The sequence below is a fragment of the Protopterus annectens genome, chromosome 3.part1, assembly GCF_019279795.1.
Source record: "Protopterus annectens isolate FY-2018-M chromosome 3.part1, PAN1.0, whole genome shotgun sequence".
In the NCBI taxonomy this organism is placed as follows: Eukaryota; Metazoa; Chordata; order Ceratodontiformes; family Protopteridae; genus Protopterus; species Protopterus annectens.
Genome location: NC_056732.1, coordinates 788,479,793 through 788,492,907, shown reverse-complemented (window position 1 = coordinate 788,492,907; position 13,115 = coordinate 788,479,793).

Genomic DNA, 13,115 nt, shown 5'->3' with positions numbered 1-13,115 from the left:
TCAATTACAAAAATTACAAACATAACAGCAGTTACAGAGTTTACAAAATACTTGATAAGGCATACAAAAAACATAGTATCAATTAGTGCAATTAGCTAGTGTTAGATGGAGAAAGTACCTGAAAAATTCTCATTGCAATCAAGTTAATATAAAGGTAACTAGTTCCATCAGAAAAGTCTAGGTTAAGAAGGCTGTAAAAAGATAGAAAGGAATGGTAGTAATGGATATTATATTGGATGGGAGTAAGAACATTCCCATTGTGAGATTAGGTGTGAGTGAAGTAAAGTTTTAAGGATATAGAGACTGTTACTGGTACAGAGAAAGGGTGGGAGAGAATTCCAATGGTGTGCTAGACAGAGGAAAAGAAGATGTTTGCCTGGAGTGTGGGCAAGTTTATATAGGTTGATTACATTTTGGAAGTTAAAACATAGGCATCTGTTAGGAAGGACCATTTGGAAGGTAGAGGCAAGGGAGGGGCAGAGGGAGGGGCTGAAGATAAGTTTGTGTGCTTGGATGAGTTGAACATAGGTAAGATAACTGGGCAGTTCAAGCCAGTTCACTTAGCATAGGGAAATGTAGTGATGGGTATTAGATCTGTGGCCAGTAGCAAATTTTGAAATGTTATAGTAACAGGGTAAGAGTTTTGATTTGAGGGAGGATTGCAGATTGGTAAGGATGGAGGTACCATACAGTAGAGAAGGGATAAGGTTTGTGTTAGCAAGTGTGAGTCTGGTGGAGGGAGAAATGAAACGGTTATGGCGATAAAGCATGCCAAGTTTTTTGTGTGCTTTTTTATGTTTGCATTAAGATGGCTATCAGACTTTAGTTGGTCATCAATGAGAATTCCTAAGAGTTTAGCTGTGGAAACTGTTTCAAGAGGAGTGTTATTTCACAAAAATTAATATCAAATGGTAGTGTTTCACCAAATAGGTTCATAGGTTCATAGGTTCATACTAGGCTATCTGCCCGAGGGCATTTACAAGCCTAGCCCATAGTTTTGTGGCTTATGCCACCCCTTTAGTATGGGGAACTATACCCATTATTTTGCTGTGCCTCTGTCGAGCAGTGACACTGAGGTAATCCCTGGGGTATATCTGCGATCTCCCATCCATTGGTCAAGATTACTCTTGAACAAGGCCAGCGAGGTGCTCTGCCTCACATATACCGGGATTTTATTCCACAGCATAGGGAGTCTTTGGGTGATGAATCTATCCCTCCAGCACGTCCTATTAATAGCCGTGTCGAGGTTTAAGTCTCCTGCCCTTGTGGCTCTGACGGATCTAGATTTTTTGAGGTGAAGCATATTCATCAAATCTGGGTTTGACATGGCCTTGTATGTTAGGCAAAGGTCACCTCTGAGCAAGCGGTAAGCGACTGAATAGAGCTGGAGTTCTTTCAGTCGGGCAGCATAGGACAGATGTTTGAGACCCTTTATCCTTTTGGTGAGGAACTTTTGTGGCCTCTCCAGCTGCTGCAAGTGTCGGGTCAGATACATTCCGAATGGGGCATTGTACTCCCCATTGTACTCAAGAATTTCAGGAATGTGGAGCCATAGTACCACTAAATAAATGCAAGTACTCTCAAATGTTAAATATTTTCTAACAGACTGGCCACAGTGAAAGGTTTAGATATAATTAATAATAAACAATAAAAACATTAAAATACTGAATATCTATATACAATAAACACCAGAGTTTCAATCACAGGAAATATAAAAAACAACACAGATGGAAAGACTCAGACATACAGAAAAAACAACATTTAGCTAATCTCACTATATTTTCCTAACTGACTGAAGAATTACTGTTTCCTAATTACTTACTAAAGCAAGACAAGATGAAAAGTGAATGGGTGTCCTTTCAGGTCCAACAACAGAGTGCACTTATTACATCTCCCACTAGATCTCAAATATAATTTCAGTGCTGGCTGCAAAAGTGCAGCCTAAATGAAATTCTCAGCATCAATTCACCAGAGAGTACATAGAAAGCAATGATAACAAAAACAACAGTATAACATTTCAATTTAAAAAAAGATATTCAATACAAGACCCAGACAAGGATAAATAAATCAATAATAACAGCAAAAACACACAAGCTCCCTTCAGACAGTCATAGGAAGAATACTGTACATAGCAGCATGACAGTGTAGGATTGCACATGTTAAGATTGTCCTCCTTTGCTCATCTGCATCAGACAAACAGCAGGAAATTGCGCATGAATAAGAAAATATAATGCTACGTCAAATAATAAAAAGAGATATTGCACACTTTACAGCTGAACAACATATTGTGAATGATTACTGACTAAAATACTTGGTGGCTGGTATCAGAGTTTATAAGTCTCAACTTAAATCTCATCTGGTCAGATGACTCTGTGGTTTCCACATTACCCCATTACTAGAAAATGAGCCAGAATTTGGCTCTGATGTATCACAATACACACAAAGAACTTTAGCTAAGGTTTATCACAATATATGGAAACTGTAAAACAATTCCAACACTTCCACCCTTCCCGCAGAGTCTAACAAGCTATTCTCTGGCAGCATTCAAACCTGTGAGATAAAATCTTTATGGCCTAAATCAAGTCATTTCATTTTAGGTTATTTTTTTAAGGTTAACTGGGCTGAGCTTAACCCTTTCCCTTCCAGTATCCTCTATTAAAATATACACATTTCATCAGTTACAGCAATATAGTCTGACATGCATGTATATTTCTTTTCTGCCCAGCAGGACCTACTGTTGACACATGTTTTAACACAAGCAACTTTATAAATACATTTTTAACTCAAGCATTTGTACAAACAAGTTTGAAATTCAAATGACATGTAATTCTTTACAAAATTCCAGCTAGCTTTGCTGGTCTGTGTTACACATTCACTGTCCTATTTTCTCTGGCACAACAGGCACTATCTCACATTATATATATATATATATATATATATATATATATATATATATATATATATATATATATATATATATATATATATACATATATATATATATATATATATATATATATATATACATATATATATATAGATATGGGAACACTTCACAATGCCAAAATCCTGAAAAATCAAATTTCATATGTCCGAGACCATATGATTGAACTTTCAGAATCCCGACATTCTCTTTTCCTTGATCTCAGAGTTGGAATATTTAAGTAGCAGGGGTGTGGAGGTTGTAGGGGGGGCTTGCCCCCCGGCAGAAACATTTAAATTATTGTTTTATTTGGATTTGTTTCGGAATTTCAATATTCTGAAACAACGATCATATGGTCTCGATTATATGAAATTTGTTGTTTCGGAATTTCAAGATTCTGAAGTGAATCTATATATATATATATATATATATATATATATATATATATATATATATATATATATATATATATATATATAGGTTTACCATCACAATGCCGACGTGCACTTGCACGGCTATGAAGTATTCGAACAACAGATGTTTGAATACTTCATATTTCGGCAGGTGATGTGAGCGAATGTTACCATTGCGAATGGACTGTGCATTCGCAATTCTAACGTTCGCTCATGTGAGGGGATCGCGGTACAGTGCGGTTAGGGAAATACATCCCTTTCCTCACTGTAGTGCGATCTCGGAGTTGGAATATTAAGGTGGGGTGGTGTGAGGGGTGCAGCCCTCCACAGGGGGGTGCAGGGGGGCTTGCCCCCCCTGCATAACTGTGAGTTTAGGCTAGGTAGGTAGGTAGTTACGGGATGGGTGGGAGTGGTGTGTGTTGCTGTAAATGTCACGAGCGACATTTTCGACAATACACAGCTGTTTTCAACTGTAGGTTAATTCGGAAATGTTCATTTCCGATGTATAAATTCGAAAATGCAGACACAATTTTTTCTGATTTTCGAATTTATGATAGTAAACCATATATATATATATATATATATATATATATATATAATATATATATATATATATATATATATATATATATATATATATATATATATATATATATATATATATATATATATATATATCCATACATGGTATGTCTACTGGTCTGAATGTATCCATAAAGACTTAAAAAGTAAAATAAAAAAGTCATGAGCATTCAGAAGCCACGTTGCTCAAACACTGGTATGTTCTTAAGGGACAGTTTACATATATACCATGGCCATCTACTGCAAAAAGTTTAAGGTATTGCACAGTGAATATTCAAGCTTGGCTAGGTTTTTTTGCAGTTTTTACTGAATAGTTTGTCTGTATGATCTTTTTATGATTTCATTTACGTGGATAGATAGATTAGATAGATAGACAGATAGATAGATAGGTAGATAGATAGATAGATAGATAGATAGATAGAAATTATTTATTTAATTTAAATATATTCTCCTGATCTCTCTGATCAATTTATGTGCTTGATTATTTATGTATGTACTCATCTAAGTTGTGCAGTTCACAGTATCACTTGTGACCCTAGACACACCCTGTTACACTCTGAGCATGTATGGAAATGTAAAAAAAAATGAAATTGAGATTTGGCTGGCAGAGTGTCATTTAAAACAGCTGAGCAAATATTATTTCCGCTTGACGTTGAGGTTTTTATTCCTATTGTTATGTCCCCCATTAGCTGGGATGTGAGGTGCAGCAGCTAGAAAAAAGAATTATGATGTGCTTGCCAGAATACACATCAGAACCCTCCCCAGCTCCACTTGTTGTTGTGATCTTTTTAGTCTGCTGGCCAGAATACTCTTCATAAGTCACAGACCTCCCCAACTTTGCTTGTTGTGATCATTTTAGACTGGTTGCATACTGAGCTAACTAAACACAATTCGCATTATATTTGCATGTGGCACATGATTTTGAACTGATTTATGTAAAACTATACAATAAGGCACATGTTGGAGGTCTGACATCACATCAGGCATTTAAAGAGTTGTTTATCCTTTCCTTTTTTTTGCCTACTATTCTTTTTCTACTCAAGATACATAGACTCAATAGCGAATTGACAACAGAAAATCACAGGGAAATCATTGGAATTTTAGAAGCAATAATCATATTGTGTAGTTCTTATGCATCCTGTTGTATCAAATTACTTAACGTTTGCCACCATAAATTCTGATAAATCTGTAGGATTAGCTAAAAATTCTGAATAACCCTTGTTTAACATTCCTGTAAACACTAGCTTGGAAGATGCAGGATACATTCCAATTTTGTCAGCATGGATTTTATAATTTCTGGATATACTCTGTTCTTTGTTCAGTAGGTATGAGATTCAGTATGTATGACCATGACCAAGTATTGTAGTGCTAGGGATGTTGTGCAGGAGATGTCACCAACCAATATGTGGCTAGGTCATTCACAAAGCTGAATTATGCCTGGAAAAGGTATCTATCATAATGATGTAACCACATTACTTCTACATAAATCCATATACTTACAACAAGATGCATTAGATTTTATTGTTGTATATATATATATATATATATATATATATATATATATATATATATACACACACACATATATATATATATATATATATATATATATACATACATATATATATATATATATATATATATATATATATATATATATACACACACCATGAGACATCTCAAACATCTATTTACATCCTATCCCTATCATCAAACCCTTATCAGTTAGGACACGAGTCTTACCTCACAGTTCAGCCATGGTTGAGAAAAAGCATTACAAATAAAACTACCTACTACAATTGAAAATAAACACTAACTCCATCCCGTAAAAGCAATTGCCCACATTTGCTTCAAACCCACAGATAATGAGTCTGAAACAGAATGATAAAAATAAATAAATAAAATAAAAATAGAAAAGCAAACAGCAAATTGGAAAATGGTATTATCAGAATAACTGACACCCTCCTACCTAAACAAATTACACAAGCTTTAATTATCTAAACCATAACTCAGCTATAGAAGTAAAATATTTCCTAATATAAACCTCACAATGCTAATATAATAACAGTAATAATGATAACAACAACAAAATAATAATAATAATAATAATAATAAATTACTTTACAAATTAAAAAGCACCTTAATCACTAGTCACCTCATAACTACAGTACAAAAGCAATCCATGAGTAATCCTATTAATTAACACCTATGGAACACACGTAAAGCCCTATAAAGCAGACAACTTAAGCAAAAGACAGGGAGTACACATGCAGGACATGTAAATATACTCACATATATACACATATACAGATATACACAAATACTTATTTCTCAGTCTCACACACACACACACACACACACACACACACACACACACACACACACACTTGTCTATGTAACCATTCAGATGCGTGTGTGTGTGTGTGTGTGTGTGTGTGTGTGTGTGTGTGTGTGTGTGTGCGCGTGTGTGTGTGTCTGTGTGGCTTACATTTTTCTAGCTAAACTAGTGCTGCTGATTAATGTCTTAAAATTTTATTTTAATAAATACTTCCATTTCTGGGCACTCCTTTAGAATTCCTAACTTACTTAAAACTGCATTTAAAGAAATCTGAACTGAAATATTAAATCTACACCCACACAATCCTTTTCTGTAGTAGGTAAGGGTTTCAGAAGTTTGTTTCTTTTTCCATTTGAAAGTAAGAACTACTTTATTTGCATCCTTTTTCTGATATATGTACCTTGTTTCTTGAAATTTCATCTATCATTATGAGAAAATTATTCAACATGAACCTTTGACCTTTCCATATCTGTAAATTTACAATAAATCCTCAAGCAACTATTCTGGCCATCTTCATTTTGATCCAGAATCTTTCTATTTTTGGCTCTATGTCTCTAAATTGCGTCTATGTTTTTTTTTCCAGAGAGGAATACATGCCTAAGAAGATGTATAAAACATTTTAATAAGGGAGCAAACCAATATCAAAAATATTGAGATGTATAAACCTTGTAATGACTTGACTAAATAATTATTTCCTTTTTCATTTATTTTTTATTTATTTTCAGTCAAGTAAATGAATTAAAATAATAACACATGGCAGTTGGTGTTCTGTGATAGAATAATATGTGTCAAAGTAAAATGTGGTGAAAGATATCAAGGTTACAACAAGAGCTGTTATACCACTAATCTGCCATGCCTACCCTGTTAGATTGCTAAACCCCACCCAACCACAAATAACAGATTTGTAAATGTTATGCATTCTTAAATATATTTTGCTGAAATAATAATAAAGCTGATCAGTTAGTAAGCAGTAAATCAAATCCCATTTTGCAGATTATATAGGATGGATTCAGAAGGCATTGTAACTTGTAACAATTGGTAGTTGTGACTAAGCATATGGTGCAAGTGTCAGCAGAAGTGCAAAAAATGTTAACTGAACTAACCGCAATTGACCTGAAGCTCAGTGAAACTGCCTGCACATTAAACTATCTGAAGATGCATTGCTTGACTGAAAACTCAAATTGTGTAATCAAGAAATAGTGCTCACTGAATGTATAGCTTACCATTTCATAGCAAGGTATCTGGTATAGCTGCACTCCTTTCATCCATAGACAATATAGGAAATATGTTAATCACATCACTGTAGCTGACTTTGTTCTTTGTGTAAAATGTAAAAAGTCCCTTAGCCCCCCCCCCCCCCCTACACTGGGTTCCTTTGTGGCTATGCTGTCTAACCTGATATCACAGCAAAAGTAGGTCAGTAGCTGTAACCACATAGTGAGTGGAGGAAGGCAGAAAAAACACCTTGCAATCAGGTGCAACATGCCAGGCACTGCAGTTAATTATGAGGGCTCCATTTGGATAGTACTTCACGGCAGCTAGGAGCAAGAGAATACTCAACTACTCGAGTATTTCTTCTGAATTCTTCCCTTAGCGGAGAATGTCACCACTAATGGACTGCTGAGAAAGCTTTAGCCATACCATAGTAGAAATAAGTTACCAAGTTGCATAGAGCTTTATAAACCCATTGCTTGTCCCTCAGGTTGATTATTCATGTCATAAAGGATACCGTGTGGCCTGAAGATGAGTATGGTAGCATTTTGTCTAGAACACAGCTCATTTTGCAACATAGCTTTACCTGAATACAAAGAAATTTCAGCCACTTGTTGTATACTAAAGAATGATATAGTACTTCGGCCTTTAGGTCCTAAATGAGGGGAAGGCTAGGAGGTTGGCTGTTTCAGTGGAACATGGAATCTTTACTCCAGCACTATTATGCAAAAGGTAAATTGTCTTATAGTAGATGAAATCTCTTCACTTTTAGTAAAAATATTGTAGTGCATGAAGCACTGCAATTACACTCCGATAAGAGAAAAAAAGACAAATCAATTAAGTGCTTCTATAGCGTGAGATCCAGTTTTAAATGTTAGGTACCCCTCCTTCAAGTTGTTGAGATTTAGTATTGCAATTAAACCTGCCAGTACTGACAATCAAACAACTGTGGCAGAATAAAAAACAGATTTCATTCTGCCTGCTGTCTGTACCAGTAATCGTCCCTGACTTTCCTTAACATAAGACAATGTGTTATTATATCTTTCTGTTACCACTCACTAAATGCTTTATGGCTTTGAAAGTCAGCAAAACACTTAGCGCTGTTTTGTTTTTGTAATTTGTAGTAGATGGACTAGATAAGTCTCCATACACTATAAAAAATATGATTGGCTCTCCAGTTACAACCTTATATTACGTGTTCCTGACATGAAAGCCAAGATTCACCTCTTGAGTTTCCCTTTCTTGGCATCCATGTCTTGAACACATAATAAGCCAGTTATGACTGGCAGCCCAATCATAATCCTCTATATTACAGTCTCTAGGTTCTGTACCAGGCCTAATGGCATCATATCTTAGGTTCATAGGTTCATAGGTTCATACTAGGCTATCTGCCCTAGGGCATTTATAAGCCTAGCCAGAGTTGTGTGGCTTTCACCACCCCTTAGGTTGAAGAATACTATACCCATTAGTTTGCCGTGCCTCTATCCAGCAGTGATACAGAGATGATCCCCGGGGTAAACCTACGATCTCCCATCCACTGGTCAAGATTCCTCTTGAACAGAGCCAGCGAGGTGCTCTGTCTCACATGGACCGGGATTCTGTTCCACAGCATAGGGAGTCTCTGGGTGATGAATCTGTCCCTCCAGCATGTCCTATTTATATCCGTGTTGAGGTTTAAGTCTCTTGCTCTTGTGGCTCTGGTGGATTTGGATTTTTTGAGGTGGAGCATGTCCATTAATTCCGGGTTGGACACATGGCTTTGCATGTCAGGCACAGGTCACCTCTGAGCAGATGGTATGCGACTGAATAGAGCTGGAGTTTCTTCAGTCGGGCAGCATATGGCATATTTTTGAGCCCCTTTATCCTTTTGGTGAGGAACTTTTGGGGTCTTTCCAATTGCTGCAGGTGTCAGGTAAGATACATTCCGAATGGGGCATTGTACTCAATCATTGGTCTGATAAGTGAAGAGTACAGGGGAACAATGACCTCCCTTGATCTGGATGTGAATCCCTTCATAATCAGGTGGGCAATGTAGAAGGTCTTCCTAAACACTTTGGCAATGTGAGTGTCAAAAGAAAGGTTACTGTCAACTTGGGTCCCCAGGTCCCTGATAACCTCTTCTGTGCTTAATAGATTGCCACCTATGTGGTAACTTGGGGTTACCTTGTTTTTACCAAAGGGTATGACTATACATTTTTTGGTGTTTAGCTTGAGGCCATGGCTCTGGCACCAGTTATCCATTTCTATGAGACCTCTCTGAAGGATATCTGTGTCTGATGGATTTTCAACTATGGCGCCCAGTTTGCAGTCATCTGCAAACTTTGTCAGCCACAATCCTCCTATGTTTGCCTGCACTTCTGAAAAGTAGATGCCGAACAAGTGGGGGCCCAGGACTGAGCCCTGTGGGACACCACTTGTGACCAGCTTGGAGTCTGACATGGCACCAGCAACTCTAACCCTGTGGGTTCTGTCCTTGAGCCAGTTTGCAACCCATCTTGTGACATATGGGTTTACATTTAAGCTGGTGAGCTTTTCTATGATACCCGAGTGGGGTATTGTGTCGAAAGCTTTTGCAAGGTCAAGGTAGGCTGTGTGAACTGCCTTACCCTCATCAATGGCCTTGGTGACCGTTTCAAAAAAGTCGACCAAGTTCAAGAGGCATGATCTGCCCTTGACAAAGCTGAATTGGGTAGGATCCAATGTCTGTAGGTCCCCTATGTCTTTATTTATGAGTTCCATTATGATCCTCTCCATAGCTTTGCAGACCAGGCTTGTTAAGCTTATGGGGAGGTAATTACCGGGGTCCGTAGAAGCACCGCCTTTGTGGAGTGGGACCACGGTTGCCGTACGACACTCTTTGGGTACGTATCCTGTGGTAAGGCTAAGATTTAGTTCCTCATTGAATTCGTGTAGCACACAGCCGGGGACACCATCCGGTCCCATTGATGCTGTGTTTTTAGCTTTAGAGAGAGCAGCTCTCACCTGGGCATTTGAGATGATTGGGAGGCTACACTCTGCTGGGATAGATATTTCTCCTTTTGGTGGGGAGGGAGGGGAGAAATTTTCACTGAACCTGTCTGTCAGTATGTTTGCAATGTCTGTGGGTTCAGTGATTTTTGTATCATTTTGTACTAATTCTGAGCATATCTGGGAGTTTCCACCCAGATTTCTAACATAGCTAAAGAAGGCCTTATGATTGTCTTTTGAGTCCTTGGCGATTTTTCTCTCAAAGTTGGCCTTGGATGATTTTATGAGTGATCGTAGTTTTTTACTAGTATTGATCAGAGATGTCTTCCCTTTTAGGGATTTTGCTCTATCTTGTAGTAGCTTTCTCCTCTTGTTGTAAAGTTTGTTTATGGCTGGGGTCCACCAGATCGGGCGCTTGCCTTTGGTGGAAAGGGTCTTGATTTTATTTGGTATTGCTTGATCCATGCAATCCTGGAGGTGCTCGTAGAAAGCATTTGTAAGGGATTCAGCAGCGTGGATTGTGGTTTCCAATGGCTCAGGGGCCTTGAAGGATACCACACCAGTCTTAAGAAGTGTGAAATTGGCTTTTGAGAAGTTCTTCACTTCACTTCACATATCTACAATTTCTACATGAATATTCCTCATATGGAGTTGATTTTCTTGCACATACATGATGATTCAACTGTCAGTGTCCCTGATTTATCACATTCACTCCAAACCAGCATTCAGATATTCAGGCTTTTTTATTGTAAATACAAACATTTAGTGGTGAGTTAAATCCCCATTCACAGACATGAATGATGGGTACAGACAAGTATCATTTGTAGAACAGTAAGAAGTCACCTAATGTCATCTTATGAGTTTATCCCTGTAGCTGCATGTATGTATTAAAAGGTCAGTCGTGATGGACTATATTTATTCAAAAGACATATTTATTTCCCCTGCTTAGAGGCCAGGGTAAATAAATATGTGTTTGGAAGTTGTCATATTTTTCTAAGTCGTTTGTTTTGTAGCATATTTTATACATCTATAACTTAATCTTACAATACAGTGAATAGACTAGTTCTTTGCAGTGCCTTAACCTTACTGCCCATTGTGACCTGAAAAGTGAATCCCAGACACATCTCCGAAATCAAACACCCAATAAACAAGCACAGTATTAGGGTATATCCCTCAATGAGTCCACTGATGGCCTGCAGAAACTACAAGACCATGCTGTAATCCGTGGTGCCTAATGCTTCCTAATAATCCAATAATGTTAAAATAAACAGTAATTGTGAGAACAATTAAGGATTCACTTCAAAGTAATGTGAGAACTATGCCTTTTCTTAAAAATCAGAACAGAAAAGAAGACTGATGTCATGGCAGCAAGGCAATCCTCTAGATGTTTGCATAGGTCCTTCACAGTATCTCACAAAACTGGGAAAATTCAGTATTAACTTACAGTTGTATGGGAAGATAGAGCCAGTGGTAAGTCTCTTTACATTATGTTTTACCAGGAACACTTTTAGGTGTTTAGAAATCATTCCCAGCACCAATGAATCCATGCCAAAAAACAGACTAATCATTTTCTGTATGTATTGGGAAGATTTCCAGTCTAATCTAGTATACTGGACACAAGCCAGTAGAAGTACTGGACAAATCACCTGAGTAACTGATTTTATGAACAACTGACAGGATCCAGCATTACTAATATCATATATCCGCAAGATAATCAAGTCCAAGAAATTTTTATCTTTGAGTTCCTCAGACTAGTTTTCTGCTTACATCAAGGTTGTGTTCATGTGGGTGATATTTTTTTATCAAACAACACAGTTTATGTTGGTCAGTAAACTGAACTTCCTCATATCAACAATCTGTGGAATCTCAATATATGTAATGCTGCTGCTGCTGATGATGATGAAGTCATCATTTTCTCTTAATAAAACCTTAGTAGTTGATTAACAATATGAGATAACAGTTTTAAAATCAAACCCCCTTGACAAACTCTAAACAATTATTATTCTTAGATCATGGCTCACTCAGACTGTAGCTCTCTTAGTCTGCTATCCAGTATGTACACCACTAACAATGCTACCAGATGGAATCTGGAGTGTTGGTATAGATCATTTGTTTTTCTGTGTTTCTCTGCTTTTTTGCAACTCATGTACTTGACTGGGTTACAAAGTATAACAAAAAAGTACTTACTACAAATTTTTTACCTTTTTGTAAAATTACATAAATACAGTTCAGAATATCTGTAAAGCATAAATAAGTTAAGTGATTTTTTAATGGAATCTTTATGGAATAAGTCCCTTTATTCTGAGAAGTCATTTACTTGACTGGATTCTATTTCTTTCCTTTGATCCAGTTAAATTACATTAATTGCAAGTGCATGTGCTTATTCCTCTCACCACTTTAGGCAGTACTGCCTACCTTTCTTTCACTAAAATATAAAAATAAATGCTCAGTCAATGTCTTACACCTTGTGCATTTACAACCTAAGATCTTAAACTAATGTCAAATGTATTATTATTTTTACCAGTAAGAAGTACTTCTAAAACTAAGCAAGGCAGATTACAAGACAATTGCAAACACCTTATATACGTAAAGTTAGTTTTTGTTTGTTTTAATACAAAGCATTATTTAACATACTGATGATGAACATGACTGAATTTTTTTGTATTTACAAAAATGAAGT